Source organism: Bison bison, unplaced genomic scaffold (genome assembly GCF_000754665.1).
Source record: "Bison bison bison isolate TAMUID 2011002044 unplaced genomic scaffold, Bison_UMD1.0 scf7180017864180, whole genome shotgun sequence".
NCBI classification, from domain to species: Eukaryota; Metazoa; Chordata; class Mammalia; order Artiodactyla; family Bovidae; genus Bison; species Bison bison.
The window spans coordinates 6,809,153-6,815,766 of NW_011494752.1; positions in this window are offsets into that span (position 1 = coordinate 6,809,153).

Genomic DNA, 6,614 nt, shown 5'->3' on the forward strand with positions numbered 1-6,614 from the left:
CAGAAATGTACAGGCAAAGGGGTCATGGGGGCCCCAAGTTGCTCCTGGACTCCCCTCTCCTTTCTCTCACTTCCCAGAATCCCCACCTTAAAAAAATATCCTGAGTTCATTCACTTCTCACAGCTTCCACGATGACTTTCCCAGGCCAGCTCCAGGATCTGGCTCCTGGACCCCCTCAGCAGCCTCCCTGTAGCCTCCCTGCCCCTTTTGTCTTACCTCCAGTACCAGTCAGGCCAGTTCTTTAAAAGGAAAAATCAAGGAGTTTTGCCCCTTTGCTGTCAACTCTCCATTGCCTTCTCGTGACAGCAAGGGGAAAACCCAACGTCTTGGCCAGGCTTAGAGACCCCATGTATGCCTCTGACCATATCATGCTAGCTCCCCATGCTTGCCCGCTCCAGCCACGCTGCCTCCTAACACACCCCTGTTTCGGTGCCCTCGCCCCTGTTCTTCCCTCTATTGGGAGCCCCAGTCTCCTGTGTCCGCAGACCTTCCCCTTAGTGCACTCATTTTGGCCTCTGTGCAAATGACAGGTCTCTAGAGAGCCCTTTCCCCTGCTCAGAGAGCTCGCTCCACTCCTGGCTCCAGGTCCATAGGATGTGCCCTGTATGAGCACCTTCTTGGGGTCAGCTTTGGCCTTGGGGTAAACTTCAGGAGGGCAAGATTTCTGTGCTCCCCCAGGGGCAGCGCCTGCACACAGCGGGCGCTCAGGAAAGTCAAGTGAAAGAATGTGTGAAGGGAAGCCACCAGGTCCAGCCGCTCAGAGTTCTTGAGTAGGTTTCTCCTCCTCTCTGGGCAAAGAGGGTGAGGTGAGCAAGGCTACTGCTAGAGCTTTTACCATTATCTTGTGGGTGCCCCCCTTCCCTGCTGGCCACCCTACACCCATTGGTTAGTTAATCCCAGAAGCATCCGTGGAGGCAGGAAGAGGCCCCAAGCCTCCTGAATATATGTGCTCAATAAACTCAAGGGCTCTTTAGGTAACAACCCCCAATCACATGGACTCTGACTTTTCATTCACAAGTTCCTCCTTTCCCCGGGGCCCCTCATCTGGCTGAAACCTGGAGCTGCACAGAATCTGCTCAGATTGGAGCCTGCGGTTTGGGATGGTTCTTCCCTGCTCCCTGTCAGCTCTCCACCCCCATGAGGAGGAGGCCACCCTCTCACCCTGGACCCACGCACTTTTCCTGTTCCGCCCAGATGGGAGAGTCTGAGACCAGCCCCATACTTCCCTCTGCCTTGGGATCTGGGTAGTGCCTCCCTCCCAGCTCAGCCATCAGGAGCACACGGGAGCCTGGCTGCTGGCCGAGGAGGAAGTGGCCCAGACACGACGGAGCGGGGAATAGCGTGACTGCGGAGGACAGCGAGCTGTGCCTGGACGCAGACGCACGTAAGCCCCACTGCCCTGGCACTCAGCACCCCTTTACATATGCTTGGAGGGGCAAGATTCCACCTGGCAGTCACACCTTAGGCCCTCCCCACCAAGGACAAATAACTGCTCCTCCCTGAGATTCCATCTCCCTCCCTCCCTCATCTCCTCCAGCGTCATACCCACACTGCCCGCAGGACCCCATGTCTCCATCTTCATCCCAAACACAGCTCTCACGTATGACCTGACTCTAGATGGTTCCTCACCACCTCTCAAACTGGTGAGAGGACCCTCTGCCAGCCGTGAGGACCCAGGAACCCCTAAGCTGGCCTCAGCCCCTGCGTGCACACTTCTTCCTTATTCTGGAGACATGTTCATATGTACACATGCATGCTCACATCTATGCCCATTTTATAGCGACTCCCTTGGTGTATCTGCTGCGATTTGGAGCCAGAGTGAGCAGGGTTCCAATCACGGTTCAATTTACTCACAGACATTAATCATAACTGTCCTGGGGGCTTTTGTGAGAGTTTGGGAGAACTAGGCAAGTGCCTGACATCTGGCAGCTCCCAAGAATGAAAACTTTATTACAAACAAGTACTCACATGATCACCCCAGAACCAGAGGTCTGTGAGGTCTCCTTGTCCCCTAAGAACCGAAAAGGCTCAATTTCCATTCTACTAAGAGTTCAAGCAGTGAATTGGGAAGGAGCCTGAAATTCACCTGCTCCTAGGCTCTGACCTGCTGTCCGTCCAATCCCGCTCTGTCTGCTAAGGCAGCTGCTGGCCACCTGTGGCCCCCGAACACTTGAAATGTGGCTTCCAAACTGAGATATGCTGCAGATGGACTCCTGAAATGATAATATTTGGGATATCCTGGGTTAAATAAAATATCTTATTAAAATTAACATTCTGTTTCTTTTTATATGTTTAATACGGCTGCTAGGAAATGAAAAAGTACACGTGTGGCTCACTTTTTACTTGTACTGGGCAGTGCTGGTTTCACGGTCCTACCTGTATCTCAAGTCCAGATTGACCCAAACCCAAACCAGAACTCAGCCACTTTCCAGAACACCTGCTCCCTCCAGGCCTCTGTGTGCATCAGTTTTCGGAAGCCTTGAGGAGAGGGAGCGGTTTGCCTCACAGCAGTGAAGTCACCTAGCATTGAATATGTGGTGGCGTTCTTGTTCTAAAATGTGCTCTGGTCTCCACCCTACCCTATCTTACTTTCCTCCACTGCTGTCTTATGCAGAGAAAATCCCAGTCTCTCCATCACCCTCGTGGCCCGGACTCACCTCCCTCCAGGCCTTGCCATGCACATCCCCTGCAAAGCACTGGATTCTCTGTGAGTGTAAGGGCCAGATCATCCTCCAAGACAAAAGCCTTCCTTCTTCCAGGGTTTTGCCTCCTGGTCCACAGACATCTCTCAGCTCTCACACCTGGAAGGGGATGCAGAGACACAGCTGCTGATCCTCAGCAGCCCTGGACTTCAGGATGGTGGCCTCCCTGCCCCCAGCTTCTTCTCATTCCCCCCATACTTCTCCCTGCTCTATCATCTCCCTGTCATCCTCATTACACAGACAAACTCTCCTATGCCTTCAATCATGTCCATGCACACGTGCCCCATGTATGCAGAACCCCCCCACCCCCGCTGTCCCTCACACACCCACACTGGTGCAGGATCCCTTTGAACATTGAAGCATTTGGTTCTAGCTGAGTGCGTACTTTCTCATTCACCCAGGGATGACTGCAGGAGCCCACCTCACTCCCTCTCCTCCTGTGGGTCTTGTTTCAGAGCCCCATACTTGCTCCAGAAGCCCCGCAAACAGCTCCACGTGGCCCTGTGGGTGCCTGGCCTGAGGGTCCCATGCTCAGCCGGGAAGCCCCTCTCAACATCACCCAGCTCTGTCTTAGAGGCCCCTGGGGAGCTGAGTGTTAAAAAGCCGGAAAGAAAAAGAGGGAAAATCTGCCACATTTTAGTTATAGAAAGTCCTGCCAGGAGATGGGTTCGAGCCACAAAAAGGCCCCAGGATTCTGAGAGAAAGCAAAAAGTGAAAAATCCAAAGGTAGCCTCCTCTTTCTAGAATCTTTGGTCTAGATTTGACTGAAAAATCAGTTGCAGGAACATGACCCATTCCCTTACCGAAAAGCAAAAGTGAGTCCACGGAGCAGCAGGCAGAAAGGGCCGAGGTGCCTCCACGTGTGCGGGCAGTGGGTCTCAGGGAGCAGCTCTGAACAGCTGTATTTAGGCAGCTGTGATGTCAGCAGAGAGGAGGGCTTGAATTTGGAATGTAATACAATGGCCCCTTTATCCCCCTCCCCTCCTGCCCGGCATACACACTGGAACCACAGTCTGGCTGTAACGCACGTGACACAGGCAGGACTTCACAGAGGGGCTCTGTCACCACCACAGCCCTGACCAGCGGCGGGTGTCACCTCGCATGCCCTCATGCATGCATATGCAGACTGCAAGCACACACACGTACCCACGTGTAGATCTGCGCACATGTAGTGAGAGGCATAGTCCCCCTGCTTCGCGTAGAACTGTGCTGCTCAGCTCAGTAGCCGCAAGCCATAGGTAGCTATTAAAGTTAAATACAATAAAATGAGAAGTGGAGTCCTTCGGCACACGTCCTCTTGTGAAGTGCTCCACACAGTGGCTAGCGGCTACCATATTGGTAGACAGAGAACGTGTTTCTCACGGCAGCAAGCCCAGGCCTAGAACCTCTCACTGCTAGTTGATCGCACGTGGATCTGCATGTGGTCTTCCTCTCACACTTGCTCACTCTTATTGGCAGTGATGCCCACACGCCACCCGCGTTCCTAAAAGGGCCACCTCTTGACCTCACCTTCTCTTTCTTTAGCCTCCCTGGCATCTATGCCCAGACCTGTGCCCAGCATTGCAGTACCTGGCCTCCAGCCTGCCTCGGCCAGCTCCACTTGACCTGGAGAGAATAACAGGGTGAGAACAGCACCGTACAACGGTGGCCAAAACGTCTGCTCTAAGGCTGAGCTGAATTCTGCAGACGTGGAGAGCTTTGGAAACTCAAGTCAAACTCTGCTTGAGTTGGGCAGGAGAATGAGGGGACAACAAGACATTTGAAATATAAGAAAGATTTGGAAGTTAAGAAGTCTGGTGCAACTGCTGGTGTGACAAGTGTGAGCAGGGGAGGAGACAGTGAGAATGAACAGGTGGGTAGTGATCAGGTAAAGCCTTGGATGCCAGGTTTGGGTTGATTCTGGATCCCCTGTGGGGGCAGATGGAGATGGGACCAAGATGGCCAAGGGTGCCAAGGAGCAGGAGGTCCAGGTGGATGGGCTGCTGAGGCTGGTGTCAGGCCTGCATCACCAGTTATGCACTGGATTGATCAGAGGATCATCTGGTAACTTGAGATAATTTGCATATTTAATAAACTTTTGTTCAAAGCCGCAATCTTTTGTCCTCTTTAGGCTAATTCTAGTACTCCACTATCCTGAAGGTGAGAGAAGTGCTAATGATGAATTATTAAAGGCCATAGTTAACCACCATGACTATTAATGACAGCCAAGGCGGACAATGGACTCTGAGGACTTGTCCACGTCTCTGTGGACCTGAAGGAGGGATGTGGGCCTTTCCTGCCCAAAGGTTTATGCCCTAAGACCTTGCAGGGGGCAGGGTAGGGGAGTTTGTGGGATAGGGTAGCTTTAAACTTCTCCCCATCTCTAGGTCTCTGGGCGCCTGGTCTGCTTCAGAGTTCTAACTCCCTGGATCTGTTATGTCCCCACAAACTGCACACTGCTGTCCCTCTTCCCTGAGATTGGGGATCTGGCCAGATACCTTCCCTGTGGGGGCCTCAGGCTCTCAGGCCAGCAGGAGGGGCAGGCGGAGGGTGAGGGAAAGGGGAAGGAGGGGAAAAGAAGGAGGAAGAGGAAGCAAGAATTTTTAAAAATGAGAAGAACGGGCAGGAGGCAGGGGCTGGTCAAAATGAACTCCCCAGGCCAGGGGCCAAGTTCTAGGGACTTAGAAGGCTAAGGGAGATCTAGGACATGCCCACTGGTCAGGAAGGCCTATTGCCTTCTGGTAGCACCGGGAAAGGACCTGGACTGCAGCTCTCCAAGGCCCAGGGTTCTCCCTTTTCCTCCTGGGGAGCCCAGAAGAAGGAGCGGGAGGCACTCCTTCCTTTAGGTCTCCTCTGGCCCTGAGGGCAGCCTCAGCAACCCCTTCTCATTCAGTACTGCTGGATGTCCCCTTGGAGGAGCTCAGAGCGAGCAAGGAGGGAGAAGAGGCCAGGTGACTCTCTGCATTTGTCCAGAAAGACTCCCAGTTTCTCCTCCCTGCCCCACCTCCCTCCCACGACCATGGACCTCCCAGTGGCCACCTCCCTGCTGAGGAAGTGCTACCAAAGCCCCCAACCCTGCAGGATGCCCCCAGCAATGGAAGGGGGCAGAAAGAGTTAATGACACTGATGAGCATGGGCATGGGCCTGAGGTTTGGTCAGAGCAGGGCTGCACGGAGGTGTTTGCGTGTGGCTGCACAAAAGAGTTGCCTGTCTGGCACTGAAAGGGACAAGCGGGTATGGGAGACACACAAGGAAGATGGCAGGAGAAAACAGAAAGGGTACAGGCCTAGGAAAGGCAAGAGGGAGGGAGAGGGGCCATCTAGGGTGCTAGAGGAGGAGGGGCAGGAAAGGGGCAGACACGGAAGGAGAAGAGCCCACCCACCTCCCTCCCCAGGTCTCCCCTCCCCCAGCTCCTAGGAAGGAAATTAGGAGGCCACTGCAGATAGATTTGGGTCATTTCCACATGCTTTATTCCAGCAATCAAAATAATTAAAAACATCTCAAATTATTATACACATACAAAATAGGTACAGAGTCTCTCGCTTCCTCCCACCCTTAGGGGGAAAAACTGCTTTGTGCTTTGGGAAATTGTGCTCTGAAACCCAGTGAGAGAGGATGCAGGACAGATTGAGAGAAAGGCCGTGAAAATGGGATGCAGCTCCAGAAGGGGAGAGGGTTTCAGAGGAGGGAGAGAGAGGTGGGGAGACAGAGGCAAGAGGCCTGAGGAGGCGAGAGGCGCCCAGGGGCATGAAAAGAGGGTGGAGAGTGAGTGACGCTGGAGGCAGCACTCTCTCCCACATTAAATAGCACCTTTAGAAAATTCACATGAGTCCCCATCCACAAGGAAAAAAAACAAAGAATAAAAAAAGACTTTGAACAAAAAGGAACATTTGCTGGCCTGAGGGGGGGGTGTGTTTCCACTTCCATAGCACC